A 17054-nucleotide genomic window follows, 5' to 3' on the forward strand; every position below is an offset into this window, starting at 1 on the left:
ATATTTACAAACTGGTGGAGACCCTTGTCCCGGATGCCTGTGATCTCTATCAGTTGACCATTTGTTTCCTTTCCTTTCCTTCGTTCTTGGGCAGCCAGCAGTGTCCGAGGAACATCACACATAGCCCACCTGGGAGTGGAGGGCAGTGCTATCTCATACTTTGCCTTCAGCTCGCCTTATGCCCCTTATCAATTGGAACCACAAGACAGAATTTGGGGTGGAATGAAAAACCAGTGGATGATCAGAGGTAAATCATGTTGTGACTTAGTCTGACTTGGTCTTCTTCCCTACTGATGGGTGTGTGAGGCATCTGTGGTTGGGTTGGAAACAGGTTGCTTGTCACAAACCTCTCTGACTACCTATAGTAGGGAATTCTTTTCCATCTACTATATAGGTATAGTACACACACACACACACACACACACGCACACATATTTCCATTTTATCAATACACATAGCCAGTGTTTTTATTGCCACATTTTCCTGCACTGCTGGTGCAGTGGGACAGGCGCCACACTGAGACTAAAAGTTCTAGAGAATTTTATCCCAGCTCTGTCTGATACAAGCTACATGTTCAAGGGCAAATCCATGCGAGTTCTGTAAATCTCAGTTTCCTGGGGTTGACTTGTTCTTGATGGCCCCTAATCACTATAAAATTCAGTAATCCTGATGGAGTTTTAGAGTGGTGATGGTCCGGAGCCAACGACCAAGGAAGAATTCTTGAGATGTCTTCGCTGCAAAAAAGTGATTTTATTAAAGCACGGGAACAGGACCCGGGAGCACGGGAACAGGACCCGGGAGCACGAAAAGCTGCACTGGGGACCATGAGGGGATACTGATTATGTATTTGGGAGCTGGGGAGGTAAAGTCAACAGGAAGTTCCAAAGGTATTTCCCTATGCTAAAGAAGACTCACAGGATACTGGAGGTCTACCTATTGTCAAGCTAAACTTGTTTTCCCCTCCAGCAAAGATTACCATTAAGACAATAGGGATTTCCTGGAGAAACGTTATACTCTGTATTGGCCTCAAGTATTTGCCAATGGGCTGCAGGTTATACAGAAATTTCATTTTATTTGCCATTTCCCTTCTGCCTTTGTTTCCCACATCCATCCTATGATTGCATCATCAGGTAATTTTTTTTTTTTTCTCCCAAATACTGATAGCTTAGCCTGGAGACTTTTAGGAGATTTCAAATGACATTCTGAGTTTGAATAGAGCAAGAACCCCCCACCTGACATGTAAGACCGGCTAGGTGTTTGAAGAGAAATAAATATTCATGTTAATCATGTTTATACCATGATAAAGATTGTGATTTTGTTTTTATTATTTATTATTATTTTGCATGCACATCAATGGGGACAAGAAAGTGGCTGAATAAAATGGCTACGTGAAGGTAATTAGGCACATTCAGATGAATGCTGTCACTTAGTATAAATCTCAGCATATCCCACTCATATCCTCTCTGATGACGTCAACTCGATTCAACTACATGTGAAATACATTGGTTCATAAGTTAAAAGACCAATTCACACTTGCTTACTATGAAGGGATGTTTTTGTTTTTGTTGTTCAGTTGCTCACTTTGTAGGTGGACGAGAATAGACGTTGATGGAGAACATAGTCTCACCTGGAGAAATCAGCAAGTATTTGCGGGAAATAGAAATAAAATGACAGGCAAATATGTACAAACACTAGGTTGCCACGCAAAGCCCCTTCTGCATCCTGTTTTCCCGTGTGGAATGGAAAAGAATCAGACTAGCAGACTATCATCAGTCAGTTTCTATCAACTGCTTTCAACAATTCTTAAACCCTCGCACCTCTTTCCTCTGTGAAGGATCTGGCAAACGAACCCAGCTGAGCAGGTAACAGTTCACTGGGAAAATCAACAAACATTCCCCAAACAAGCTCTACTATTTCATTACCACACCTTCCCCACTTCTGTTTATCCTCCAGACCCAGGGTTTTGAAGTACAGTAAGGGCGACCCATTGTTTTCAGGAGCGAGGAAGGGAAGGGACCGACTGAATGATGGACCAAAGGTGACTGCTATAAGGTAAAGCATGGAGACAAAGTCCTGTCTGTGTTATTGTCCCTCCAATGATAATTTCCTGCCTACTACGAGGGAAAACAAGGACCTCAGATATTCTCAGAAAGCCTCCAAGCAGTTTGGGAGAAAATAACTTGAACCAAGAAATAGTGGTAAGATTAATTTTGTTTGGAGAAAACCCCAACAGAATAAATAAAACCTTCTTTGTTTACTTTAGAGGTATGTTGCCATTTGATTGTGTTTAGTGCAAACGGCAACCGTTAGGAAACAACATATAGATCCAATCTATTAACATAGCCGTAGGAGAGCTTCAAATGAGCCTACTGAAAGACTTTACTAAATGAAATACTTTGCATATTAGCAGCAAATCTGCACCTCCTTCGTTGCTGAGGAAAGGTGCTTACACATAGGGAATGCTACCTGGAGAGATGGGTTAATGTTTGCAAACAAGCACTTATAAGCAAAGAGCTTTCAAAGAGATGTTTCAAACCTGGCCAGCCTTCCCAAGAGCCTCTTCTTGGCCAGCCTCTTGGCACTGTTCCTTCTAGGGCAGGGGTCCAGTTCATGTCTCCGTTGGCTCCCTTGATATCTCAGTCTCCATCAATGGTCCCACACCCCCAAACATCCGCATACGCACACACGCAAACATACACACACGCAAGAACCACCCCCCCCACACACACACACCCTTATGTGAATATCAAATAGAGATCTTTTATGAATACGCACATCCCTTTAAAATAGGTACTTCTTGAGGCCATTCTAAATCATTAATCTCTGGAGAGATGATTCAGGTTTTGGTTCTACTCCACAGAAATTCTCTTTTCTGTATTCTTTGTATTGTTTGGGATATGTCGTCTATAGTTTTGGAGCTGTATGGTTTTTAAACAGCATTATTGATGTTTAAACAGCATTATTTATATATTATAAAATTCACCAATCTTAACAATACGAGGGAATGTGTTTGGACAAATGCATATAATCAAGTAGCCAACACCAGAGTGATGACATAGAATATTTCCATCACCCCAAAAGGTAACCTGGGCCCCTTTGGAATCACTGTGCTACTCCCACCCTCTGGCACTTGCAAACATATCTACTTTCTGTCCCTATAGTTTTACATTTTCTAGAATTTCATTGAATAGAATCATTGACTGTATAATCTCTTGTCTCTGGCTTCTTTCTCTTAGCATAATGCTTTCAAGATGCATCCACTCAGTTGATAGCATCAACAGCTAGTGTCTTTTTTTATGGCTGAATAGTGTTTTATCGTATGTGCGTACCATGATTTGTATATTCATTCACCAGATGATGGCCATTTGGGTTGTTTCCACTTTCTGACTACTGTGAATAAAGCTCCCCTGAAAATTAGACCCCAAGTCTTTATGTAAACATGTTTCATTTCTTGGGGTAAATGACTAAGAATGGGATGGTTGAATCCTAGAGCAATATGTATAACTTTATAAGGGACTATCAAAGTGTTTCCAAAGTGATTTATACATTCTGGATTCCTATCAGCACTATAAAATGGTTCTTACTGCCCTATAATCTTGATGTGATCAGGCTTTTTTATTTTAGCTATTCCAATAGGTATGTAGTGGTATATTATTGTGGGTTTAGTTTGCATTTTCCTAAAGATTCTGGTCATCTTTTCATGTGTTTATTGGTCATTTTATTTTATTTTATTTTATTTTTTTGAGAAATGTCTGTTCAAATCTTTGGCTTTTTAAATATATTTTTTCTTTCTTATTGATTTATAAGTGTTCTTTATATATTCTGGATAGGACTCCTTTATCAGATATATGTTTTGCCACTATTTTCTTCCAGTCTGTGACTTGTCTTTTAATAGTTTTAAGTTCAACAAAGTCCAATTTATCAATTTTTTTTCTTTTATGGTTAGTCTTCTCTCTGCATGAATTAATATTACTCTATGTAGGTTTGCGAAGATTTTTCCGAAGATAATGTTTATAAATTTTATAGTTTCAGTTCTTACATTTAATTCTATGATCCAATTAGAAATAATGTGTGTACTTTCTCCAAAAATGCATTTATTCAGAAGTGAATTGCTTAATTTCCAAATATTCGGGGGTTTTCCAGATATTTTTCTGTTACTGATTTCTACTTTAATTCTGTTTTGCTCAAAACATATATGATTTATGTTTTCAAATATTTTAAAGTTGTTGAGACTTGTCATCCAAAATATGTCTATAATTGCCAATATCTGTGTCCATTTAATAATTTATCTTGAGCTCCTGATAGGACATCAATTATATCAATTTCATCAATAGTGTTGCTCAAGTGTTCTATATTTTTACAGTTTTTTTGTCAATTTTTTCTATTAGTTACTGTGAGCTAAATGTTGATAACTAACGATAAATATAGTTTTTTTTTTTTTTTCTTTCCATTCTATTAGTTTTGGCTTTACACATTTTGAAGCTCTGTTATTAGGTGCATATCCATTTAAAATCATTATGTCTTCTTGAGTATTAATTTCTTTATGAGTATAAATATCCCACTTAATCCCATGTAATATATATGTCCTTTTGCAGTTAAGATATATCAAGTGTTTGCTTTTTTTTAAATATACACAATCTGATTTCTATTTGCATTATTTATATTATTGACCCTTAAAGTAATTATCATTATGCCCCCTTTAAATATTCCTTCTTGCTGAATGTTTCCTATGTACCTATCTGCATATTGTTCCTCTTTTTCTTTTTTCTTTAGTTATATCCCTGTATTTTTATGTTTCTGATTGTTCTAGAATTTACAATATGAATCTTTAATTTTTTGTGGTCAGTATTTGAATAATATAATGCTACTTTACATATAGTGTGCTTGCCTTAAATTAGAATATTTCCACTTACCCATATTATTGTAAATGTGTAACTGTTTTCACATATAGTTGTTGTTTTCTTTGAAACTGTCCATGGTCTTTTAAAGATATCTAAAAGTGAGGAGGGACACCTGGGTGACTGAGTCAGTTAAGCTTCCGACTCGGCTCAGATCATCATCTTAAGGTTTATGAATTCAAGCCACAAATTGGGCTCTGTGCTGACAGCTCAGAGCCTGGAGCCTGCTTCAGATTCTGTGTCTCCCTCTCTCTGCCCTTCCCCTGCTCGTGCTGTCTCTCTCTCTCAAAAATAAACAAACATTAAAAAAATTAAAAAAAATATCTACAAGTGAGGAAAATTTCTTCTTCTTTTTATCATTTTATTCACTATTTTCATGACTTTTAATCTTTTTGTGTGTAGATACATATTTCCATTTGGTATCATTGTTGTTCTACTTTAAGAACATGTTTCATTTGTTGTAATGTGGGTCTGAAAAGGAATAATTATAAATTATTGAGTTGGTAATACATGAATAAGTACAATGTATGATTAAGAAAACACAAGTTTGAGGAGAGGAGAATTTTAAATATTCTATCATTTTCCTATTATGTGTGAAGTGGCAAAAGATCACTTTAAGGTTGACTATGATAAATTAAAGATGTACAATATAAACCCTAGAGCAAACACTAAAATAAAACAAATTATAGTCATAGCTACTAAGCCAGAAAAGGAGAAAAAATTAAATCATAATTAATATTCATTCCAAAATAACAGGAAAAAAATTTAAGAAGTAAAAAAAGGACAATAGATCAAATAAAAAGCAAATACCATGATGCAAGATTTAAATTCAGCTAGCTATATCAATTATTGTGTTAAATTATTTGATCTATACATCATAATTAATGGAGGAGACTGTCAAACTAGATACAGAAAGCAAGACCTGACTATGAGGTGTCTACAAGAAAACTATTTTAAATATAAAGATACCAATGGTTAATATAAAGTACCATATAAGATACTCTGGCCCACTTTTGTCCCAAATAATACTGGAAAGGCTATATTAAATAACATCAGACAATGTAGATTTCAGAGCAAAACATATGAGTAATAATAAACACAGTTTTATGATTATAATGGAGTCATATCAAGAGGACATAACAATCCTGGATATGTATACATTAACAGAAGTAATCCAAATATGAGAAGCAGAAAATGAGAAAAGTACAAGGAAAAATAGACAAATCCATAATTGGAGTCTGAGATTTAAGCCCTTGTGTCTCCAATAATTACAACAACAACAACAACAGCAAGAACAACAAACCCAGAAAGCATGTGAAGATAATCAAATTGGCCTAATAGACAATTATAGAACAATGCACACAACAGCGGGATACACACTTGCCTTTTTCACGTGCACATAAAATATTTACCAACATAAACCATATTCTGTGTCATAAAACCAGTCGCAATAAATTTCAAAAAATTTGGATTAGTAAAGAAATTTTTACAGCCCACACTGAAATTAGATTAGGAATTATTCCCAAATATCTGAAAACCAAAGCACACACTTCTAGATAACCCATGGGTCAAATTAAAAAAAAAATATATAGCTTGTTTTTAAACCAAGTGAAAATAAAAGTATACCATATAAAAAAATCGGAATGAGGGAGAGAAACTATAGTTCTCAATGCCCATGTAAGGAAAGAATAAGTTTTTATCAGTGATATCAGCTTCTAACTTTAGAATCAAGAGGGGAAATTGAGCAAATAAAACCAAAAGTAAACAAAAGAAAGGAAACAGTAATTATAAAAGGAAAATAGCTGAAATAAAAAAAATAAAAGGAGAAAATTGACAGAATCAAAGGGGCGTTGTTGAGAAGATCAATACAGTCAGCTTGCCTCCAGTCAGTCTGATCAGGGATAAAAAGGATTTGACAAAAATTAACAATATTATCTGTAATAGAAGTGGCATCATTACAGATCCCATGGATTAAAAGGATAATAAGAGAATATTATGAACAATTCTAGGCCAATATTTTAGACAACTTAGATGAAAATGGATAAATTCGTTCCTTCAAAGACACAAACTACCAGAGCTCTCACTACAATATATAGATAATCTGTACCGCCTTAGATATATAAAAATTATCAAACTTGTAGTTAAAAACCTTTCCATGGAGAAATCTGCAAACACAGATGACTTTATTGGTGAAATTAAAAAGAAATGTTTTTCAGGAGAAAATAATACAAATTCTTCACAACTATTTTAGAATATTGGAGAAGAGAGAATTATTCCTAATTCATTCCACGATCCAAGATTAATCTGGTACCAAACCCAAAGACATTACAAGAAAGCAAATCTATTTTTAAAACGTCACTTATAAACAAGGAGTCAAACAAATGGAATTTTAGTGCATGCAATTCAATAATATGTAAAAAGCTTACCATGTCATAACTGTGTCGGATTCGTCCCAGGAAGGCAACGCTGATTCTACATTTGAAAAGCAATCAGGGCAAATCACCACATTAATAACCAAATAGGAATAACCATATAATCATCTCCACAGATCCTAAACAGTTATTTAAAGAGCCAATATTACTTCTGATTAAAACACGAACTAATTAAATTGAGAAAAATAGGTTAGTTCTTCATCCACAAAACACCTACAGTTGACATTACACTCAGGTGGTGAAATACCAAAAGTCTTTCTTCGAAGATCAGAAATGAAGCAAGGATGTCCTCTCTCACCACTTCTATTGAACATTAGAAACTCCAGCCAGTGCGTTGCAGGCAGTAAAAAGAAAAGGCATGCAGATTGGAAAGGACAAAGTAAAACAGTTCTTATTCAGGTGACCTAATAATCTACATAAAAACTTAGAGAATCTACAAAAATGCTTCTAGAACTAATATATGAGTTTAGCAAGCTTACAGAATGTAAGATGAATGTAAACATTATCCCGTGTATTTTCATATAGTACTAGACATAAGGAGTATAACAGAAATGAAAATCACTTAAAATAACAAGGAAGATATGCAACACTCAGCTATAAGTCTGACAGAAGATGTTTAAGACCTATGGCACTGAAAACTATAGAACATTGCTAAGAGAGAAAATTGAAATAAGTGGTTGTGTTGGACATGTTCATTATCTTGATTGTGGCGATGGTTTCACAGGTGTATTCATATATCAAAACGTAGCAAAACTGCCCAATTTAATATGTGTGGTGTATTATATATCATTTTTACCTTAATAAAATGACTCAAATATAACTGCATTTCACCATACGAATAGAATAAAAGATAAATCTCATATGAACATCTCAATAGATATAGGAAAAATGTTGACATTATTCAATATCTTATAATTATTCTCAGCAATCCAAGAATAGAAGTAAACTTCAATATGATAAAGTGCATTTACATACACCTAGTGCTAAAATTAAAATTAATGATAAAACATCAGGTATTTCCCCCCTACTGTCAAGAACAATGCTGGGATGTATTTATTATTAGAAATCATAGCCAGTGCAATGGGAGGGAAAGAGATGATCAATCGTGTAACGATAGGAAAGGAAACATGAAAGTATCTTTCTCCACAGACAGCACAGTTGTTTTCATGGATTATCATATGGTATCTTCAAAATAATTGCTAAATTCAGTTTATTTAGCAAGTTCCGAGGATATGAGCTCAATATACTAAGATCAATTGTATTTCTCTAGAGCAACAGCAAATATTGGAAAATGAAATCATAATATCCCACTTCCATAACATCAGAAATAAGGAGACAAGGAATAAATTAAAAAAGAGAGGCAAGACATTAATGAAAACCACAAGTCTCTGCAGTGAATAAGTAAATAATACCTAAATAAATGGTGAGATGTACTATGTCCATAGATTTAGGAGACTCAATTTTTTAAATGCAAGGCAAACCACAGCCCACAGGCTCCCCATCCCAATTTTGGTAAAATTGTGTTTAAGCACAACCATGGCCATTTATTTGTGTATTTTCTTTGACTGCCTTCATCCCACAATGGCAGAGTTGATTTCTTACAACAGATGCTGCAACAGTATGGCCCACTCTCAAAGCCTAAAATATTTACTCTTTAGTTCTTTACAAAAAGCATTTGCTGACACATTTTCAAAGTGTGAATTGCCCCCAAATTGATCTATAAATTTAATGCAATCCAACTCAAATGCCAACTGCCTTTTTCATAAAAATTGACAGGTTAATTATACACAGTTGTATGAAAAAGCCAAAGATTTGGAATAGCAAAAGGAATTTTGAACAAGAATGTTATTGAAGGATTCGTGGTGTCTGATTTCAAGACTTGCTATCAAGCTAGTTATCAAAAGACCATGGTGTTGGTGTAGAAATAAACAAAAACACCAGTGAAACAAAATGTAGAACTTAATATTAGTCCCTGGAGTAGATGTCAGTTGATTTTTTAACAAAGGCACTAAAATCAATTCAATGAGAAAAATACAGGTTTTTAATTGCTCTGTAAAAACTAAATTAAAGTGATTCACTAAAAAAATAAATTTGGCATTTTTGTCAGACAGCACACAAAAATTAATTCACAGTGTATTATAGAAATGTAAAAGCTGAAAGTATAAAATATCTAAAAGAAAACATCAAAGAGTATCTTAATGACCTTGCAGTGGGAAAAGTTTTCTTAGAGAGGACATGAAAATTGAGCATAAAATAAAATACTGGAAAGTTGAACTTAAAGCAAAATAAAAATTTCTATTCATCAAAAGACACTATTAAAAAGTTAAAAAGACTGGTCATAAAATGAAAAAATATATTTGAAATACAAATATTTAATAAAGAGCTTGTACCCAGAAAATAAAAGAACACCAACACATCAATAGAAGGGGCAAAGAATACCTCTTTCCCAACAAATATGGGCAAAAAGCAGTCATAAAAGTACATTAATAACCAATAAATACATGAAGTATTCTCAATATCATTCATTATCAGGTGAATTAAAGCCAGAATATGATACATTTCACATCCACTAGAACAGCTATATTAAAAAGACAAAATATTGGTCAGGGTCTGGAAGAACTGGAAATCTCATAGATAGTTGAACAAAAATGGTATGGAACCAGAATAGCCAAAGCAATCTTAAAAAAGAAAACCAAAGCAGGAGGCATCACCATCCGAGACTTCAAGCTATACTACAAAGCTGAATCATCAAGACAGTATGGTACTGGCACAAGAACAGACAGATCAATGGAACAGAATAGAGAACCCAGAAAGGGACCCACAAAGCTGTGGCCAACTAATCTTTGACGAAGCAGGAAAGAATATCTAATGGAATAAAGACAGTCTCTTCAGCAAGTGGTGCTGGGAAAACTGGACAGTGACATGCAGAAGAATGAACCTGGACCATTTTCTCACACCAGACACAAAAATAAACTCAAAATGGATGAAAGACCTCAATGTAAGACAGGAAGACATCAAACTCCTCAAGGAAAAAGCAGGCAAAAACCTCTTTGATCTTGGCTGCAGCAACTTCTTACTCAACACATCTCCAGAGGCAAGGGAAACAAAAGCAAAAATGAACTACTGGGACCTCATCAAAATAAAAAGCTTCTGCACAGAGAAGGAAACAATCAGCAAAACTAAAAGGCAACCGACAGAATGGAAGAAGATATTTGCAAATGACATATCAGATAAAGGGTTAGGATCCAAAATCTATAAAGAACTTCTCAAACTCAACACCCAAAAAACAAATAATCCAGTGAAGAAATGGGAAAAGACATGAATAGACACTTCTCCAAGGAAGACATCCAGATGACCAACTGACACATGAAAAAATGCTCAACATCACTCATCATCAGGGAAATACAAATCCAAACCATGATGAGCTACCGCCTCTCACCTGTCAGAATGATTAACATTAACCACTCAGGCAACAACAGATGTTGATGAGGATGTGAAGTAAGAGGATCTCATTTGCATTGTTGGTGGCAATGCAAGCTGGTGCAGCCACTCTGGAAAACAGTATGGAGGTTCCTCAAAAAACTAAAAATAGAACAACCCTACGACCCAGCAATTACACTACTAGGCATTTATCCACGGGATACAGGTGTGCTGTTTCGAAGGGACACATGAACCCCCATGTTTATAGCAGCACTATCAACAATAGCCAAAGTATGGAAAGAGCTCAAATGTCCATCGATGGCTGAATGGATAAAGAAGATGTTGTATATATATACAATGGAGTATTACTTGGCAATCAAAAAGAATGAAAACTTGCCATTTGCAACTACGTGGATGGAACTGGAGGGTATTATGCTAAGTGAAATTAGTCAGTCAGAGAAAGACAAAAATCACATGACTTCACTCATATGATGACTTTAAGAGACAAAACAGATGAACAAAAGGGAAGGGAAACAAAAATAATATAAAAACAGGGAGGGGGACAAAACAGAAGAGACTCATAAATATGGAGAACAAACTGAGGGTTACCAGAGGGGTTGTGGAAGGGGGGATGGGCTAAATGGGTAAGGGGCATTAAGGTATCTACTCCTGAAATCATTGTTTCACTATATGCTAACTAATTTGGATGTAAATTTTAAAAAATAAAAAATAAAATTAAAAAAAAATGGCACAACCAGTTTGAAAAACTATTTTGCAGGTTCTTAGAAAGTTAAACATATCCATCAATTTCACTGCTAAGTATTTTCCCAACAGAAATGAAAATGTGTCCCCCAAAAGACTTCTATGAGACTTTTTTCATAGCAGCTTAATTCATCATATCAAAAACTGGAAACAAACCAAATAGTCATCAATGGAAAAATAATAAATAAATCATGGGATATTCATATCAAGGTGGACTTACAGCTTATAAAGAATCCTCTCCTGGTGTGCACGGATGAATCTCAAAATCATGTGAGTTGAAAGGATCTGGAAGAAATGAGGATACACTCTAGGATTCCCTTTTGGTAGGAGTCCAAAAGCAACCAAAATTTGTCTATGACACTAGAAATCAAAACAATGGTTGCCTACAGGGGGTAGAATTGGTAACAGAAACATCAAGCAACTTTCTTGGATGTTAGGCGTGGTCTCTGCCTTGATACAGATGGGACAAGCATGTGTTGATTTATTAAGCTTATCAAATTATACACTTAATTTCACTCTATGCATTTCACGTCATGTAAAGTTTGCTCCAATACAAAAAAAAAAAAAAAAAGAAGTGATGAACACAGGGTGATGTATGGAACTGTTGAATCACTATGTTGTACACCTGAAACACATATAGCTCTGTATGTTAGTTACACTGGAATTTAAAATTAAAATATATATATAGAATGCCTGAGAAGTATCAGAAATAAAGATGGTGAGATGGGGTCTGTTCCTCGGGCTCAGGCTTTAGTCTGGAAGTTAAACCCGTGGTTCCTGGTCCATGCATGACTAGGTCCTGGCTCACAGCACTGCCCAACTAAGCATTGAATAAATATTTGTTAAATGAAAAACAAAAGACAGATTTGTAGGCATTTCGCTTTCTGTAAAATTTACCTCAATACAAAAATAAGATAGATTTGTAGGCAAAATGAAATGCATTTTGTTTTAGAAGATTTTGAGGGAGTAAGTGAGACGTAGGCAGGATGGGTGGTGAGAGAATTTAGAGAGGGAAGAAAAAGACTCTAACGGGAAGGAATGGGGGAGGTCCTAGAGAGAGCTCAGTGAGGTGGCAGGCACTACTTTGCAGTGTTTTCTAGATTAATCCTGCAGGTAAGCCAACAATTATTACTGTATTTTATCTCATGTTTTCATAATCATTTTGGAATGACTTAGAACCTTAGACATGTTCAAGAACCACAGCCCCTAGCTGGGAGTGGATAGCAATTGGAAAATCGAAAGATATATGTGTCAGAGGAACAGCAAGTTTAAAAGTTCTGAAGCCAAGCGATGCTGGGAGGGGGGTCTCAGGATTTCCAGATGTCCCACGGTCTGTTTGTGGGCACATGGCTACAGAGACCTCAGAGTCTTGGGCCTTTCACGATGCAGAAAGTGAGAATTACATAAGTATTCAGGTGTTTTATGCACCACGAGCTTTACAACAGAGGAAGATTATTTTTGCAAGATAGCAGCCTGTATTAAGGCATACATGCGTTTATATTGTTTTTGGCATCCAGGGGCCCTTTTTACTAGATTTTGTCAACCGTGTTTCCTTTTTGAACGGAGGCTGCATACAACAATTGGATGAACAACTTTGCAAAATCTCTCAGGGGGCCTCTCTTGAGGCTGAGCCTGTATGAGATCACGATATGAGAATATGGTTTGGCTGGACTTTTATTTCAGTAAGTGATCTCATTCACTTAAAGCACTAATCATTTTAACAGGAGAAAAGTAGAGCCTTCCAAAATCGCAGCAGGAAAAAATAAGAGAAAAAGCATGATCTTGTAGAGGTTCCCATGTGATCTTATACTGAGAATTTTCCATTTATACATCATCAGAATGGATGTATGGTCTGATATTACCGGTGAAAGATCAATGACAAAAGCCAACCTAATGCAAACAAATAGGATTCCAGGCTGCAAAGCTGACTTACCTGGTTTGGGTTTATTACATTTGACGTGAAGAAAACCACTTTCCTCTTTTGGAAGCCTTTCCATCTTAAGACACATAACATCTGCATGAACGTAATCTGCAGATGAGAGAGATTGGAATATGTTTTATAGCAGATTTGGTATGAATAACTTCGTCTACCTGATGTACAATAGCTAAATGAAAACTGGAGATGGGAGGCATGGCAACCCCTACCAGGCATCCTGGTTTCACTTTATTTTTATATTCAGTTTCGTTAAGCAGAGCTCTTTCCTTTATATTCCCTGTCTTTCCAACTGTAAATCTGTCCCTTTGCTTATTTCTGATTAGCTGCAGTAAAAAGCCGCTCTGTATGTGCAGCAAAGCACTTTTAAACATCTAAACACTATACGGGGTAAGATTACTTCCAGCTAACCCCAACAAGTCTGGAAAGCACATCAAACCCAGAAACGAGGCTGGCCGAATTCTGTTTTCCATCCATGAATGCATCAGGAACAAATTCAAGTCAAGCTCATGAGATGGCTGTATTTTAAACAAAAATATGTATCTACTGGGGAAAAGAAAGAAGGTGAAGGGGTGACGAGCACTTCGATAATTGCACAGCAATCATAACTCTTAGACTTCTGAGGAGAACTCTGGGTAATGCAGGCCACTGTGGGGCATGTCAATTAGAACAAGACTGAGTACTCTTAATGGAGATTCTGGTAGTTGGTGGCTCCTGTGGATTTATGAAGCGTGGATTAATGAGGATCTTCTCTTAGCTTCTATGACTCAGCCTCTGAGCATTAGATCTCCACCTTAACTCTTCAGCACGCACACCTCAACGGAGGGGGCCTCAGTGTAGGAACCACACACCCAGAGCCTGTCATCAGAGCTAGCAGAGTGCACTCAAGTCAGAAGTTCCTCAGTGAGTATCCCTTCCTTCAGAATGATCGTAACTTAAGCCATAGCTAGTCTTTCCCAAATGAAAAAGAAATTCTTACAGCAAATCTTGGCAGTTTGTGGCCAGTTTAATCTGCCATTACTCAGGTCTGTTCTCCTTGCTCATTGCCTGAGATCTGAGCCTTTCTACTCACTGACAAAATACATCCTCAGTTAATGTACACTGCTCAGTACTCGCCCTCCATCTGCCTTCAGAAGACCCTGATCTTGTAGCCAATTTTTCACTCATATGTGAGTTGTTTCCTCAACATCCCCACTCTTCCCAATCTTAACTAGAAGTGGATTTTGCCATGCAAAGCTATTTTTCCTGCAACCCTTTCAATTGGATTCTATTTTTTCTCCAACATCTCATGGACCTCATATCTGGGAATTACCTTGGCAGTTCTCTGACTTCCATTCTAGAATCTATACTGTTTTTCCTTCTCCATGGAGTAAAACTCCTGCTCCATGGAGGCTCATACCAACCCCTCTTTTCCCATCTCATAACTCATCCATGGACTTTCTGATGTCTCCTGTTCATTTATTAATATTTTACTAATATTTTAGTGCCTGACCATAGTGCTTTCTCCCAGTTAAGTTGGGCCTTTATTTTGGCTTCAAAGTTTGACTTCAAACTTGACTTTGGCATCCATCTAACATCATAGCCTCTCTATTTCTTTTCCTTTCTCATCCTGTTCCTTTTGCTTCCTGTCAACCTGTCACCATGGGCTTATCCCAGAACTTGGCTTCGTGTAAAATTCTCCTAGCACTGGACCAATCTTTTAGAAGCTTAGTTGAGATGGACAAAAATGGAGAAAATAAGAGGAAACATTTATGGATTGTTACTATTTCTTTTTTATATACAGAATCCTTTGTTTGTTAAAAAATTATTATTTTTTTGAGAGAGAGAGAAGGGAGTGCAGAGAGAGAAGGAGAGAGAGGATCCCAAGTAGGCTCCATACTGCCAGCACAGACCCCAGCCCGGGGCTCAAATCCACGAACCATATCTTGACCTGAGCCAAAATCAAGAGTTGGTGCTTAACTGACTGAGCCACCCAGGTGCCCCTACATAGAATATTTTCAAATACACATTTAAAAAGGATCCAATGGAGAATAAGTGGTTGAAAATTATAATTTTCATCACTATAATCATTAGTGATGGAGAAAAACGTCTAAGAAGGCTGAAGAAAAGTGCAAAAGCATAGGTGGAAGGATTGAACTTGGTTAGAGGAGGAACAACATGTCCTTTTAAAGAGATGGGAAGAAGATAAGGAGAAATATTTACATTAGTGGCAAGTTTAAGGAATGCATGTCCCGTGGTTTCCAATTTCTCTATAAGGAACACATTTCCTGGAGAGAGTGAAAGAGTGGGTGGGAATGAAGCAAAAGAACCAAAGGATATTGTGAAAATTTGGAAGAGGATTATCAAACATTGTAGCATATCCAGGTGAAGACTCAAACCATAAATGTATCAGATCAGATGGCAGGGGAGTAGCACCTTGATAGATATTTGTCATGGAAGGCCAAGAGGCCGACATTGCTGGTGAGTGTGTAGTTACGGACAAGTGGGTTGATATTTGGCAGGGATGGCATGGAAGCCACACCAGGAGGCTCAGAGACTGAGAGTAAACAGGAAGAATGGAAGGACGAAATGGCTCAGAAAGGTCAGAGGGAAAGCATGATGGAAACCAAAGAGAGAAATGGAAAGGACAAGAGATATAAAAGAGCAAAACACAGTGACTGGCCATGGCCACTCCTTTCTCACCTAAGAAATATCATGACAGGAGGCTCATGTTAACTGGCATAGGAATGTCATTTCTGCATAAAAATCTATTAGGGATTCACAGGACCAAAGGCAGATAACAAACACATTTTAGTGACATGATTCATTTGTAATTTGGAGGCTGACTGCTTGTCTGGCCTTGTCACAGCCTAAGTGAAGTGAGATCTCTAATCCAATAGTTTATTTAAAGAGGAAAATAAGAGCTACAAAGGCTCTTTAAATGAAAACACGGGAGGACACAATTCCATACCTAATTTCCTTAGCTACAAACTGCTTTAATTCCCCATCCCCATAGCAGGCACGCGGATGGCAGTCATTCCTGTCAAACATTGTTGCCAATGAAATACAGATTGCAGATTGTATTCATAATTCTTTTCTTAAAACAATGTATTAATATCCCCCCCCCAAAAAAACACAATCACATGTCTAACGCAGTACTTTACTTAATCAAAAAGATGATTTGACATCAACAAAATGAAGCCAACCCCAGGTAAGAGTAAGAATCAAGAAATAAAGACAGCTCCAAGAGTCAATTAAACGAAACCATTGTGAGTTGTGTGTGTGTGTGTGTGTGTGTGTGAGAGAGAGAGAGAGAGAGAGAGAGAGAGAGAGAGGAATTGCTATTGTCCATCAAAAGGGGAATGAGAAGGCAGGCAACAATAGCATTTTCAAACATTAAGAAAAGATGTACTTGTTATGTGGGACTTAGACCCTCAGGGTAAATGCAATGGACCTTCTAAGAATGCCTTCTTCGCTAAAGCCTGGGAATTCAGCATTCAGAAGTATTATCTATCTGATAAAGTATTTCTCAGAATCAGATTTTATCCCAGGAAATTGGTAAACAGCAGGTTTGCATTGCTTTTTTTCAGTAGGTTGTGGATGCCAGGCAAACAGTTTTTAGCCAAAGGG

This window comes from Panthera onca, chromosome B2 (genome assembly GCF_046562875.1).
Source record: "Panthera onca isolate mPanOnc1 chromosome B2, mPanOnc1 haplotype 2, whole genome shotgun sequence".
NCBI classification, from domain to species: Eukaryota; Metazoa; Chordata; class Mammalia; order Carnivora; family Felidae; genus Panthera; species Panthera onca.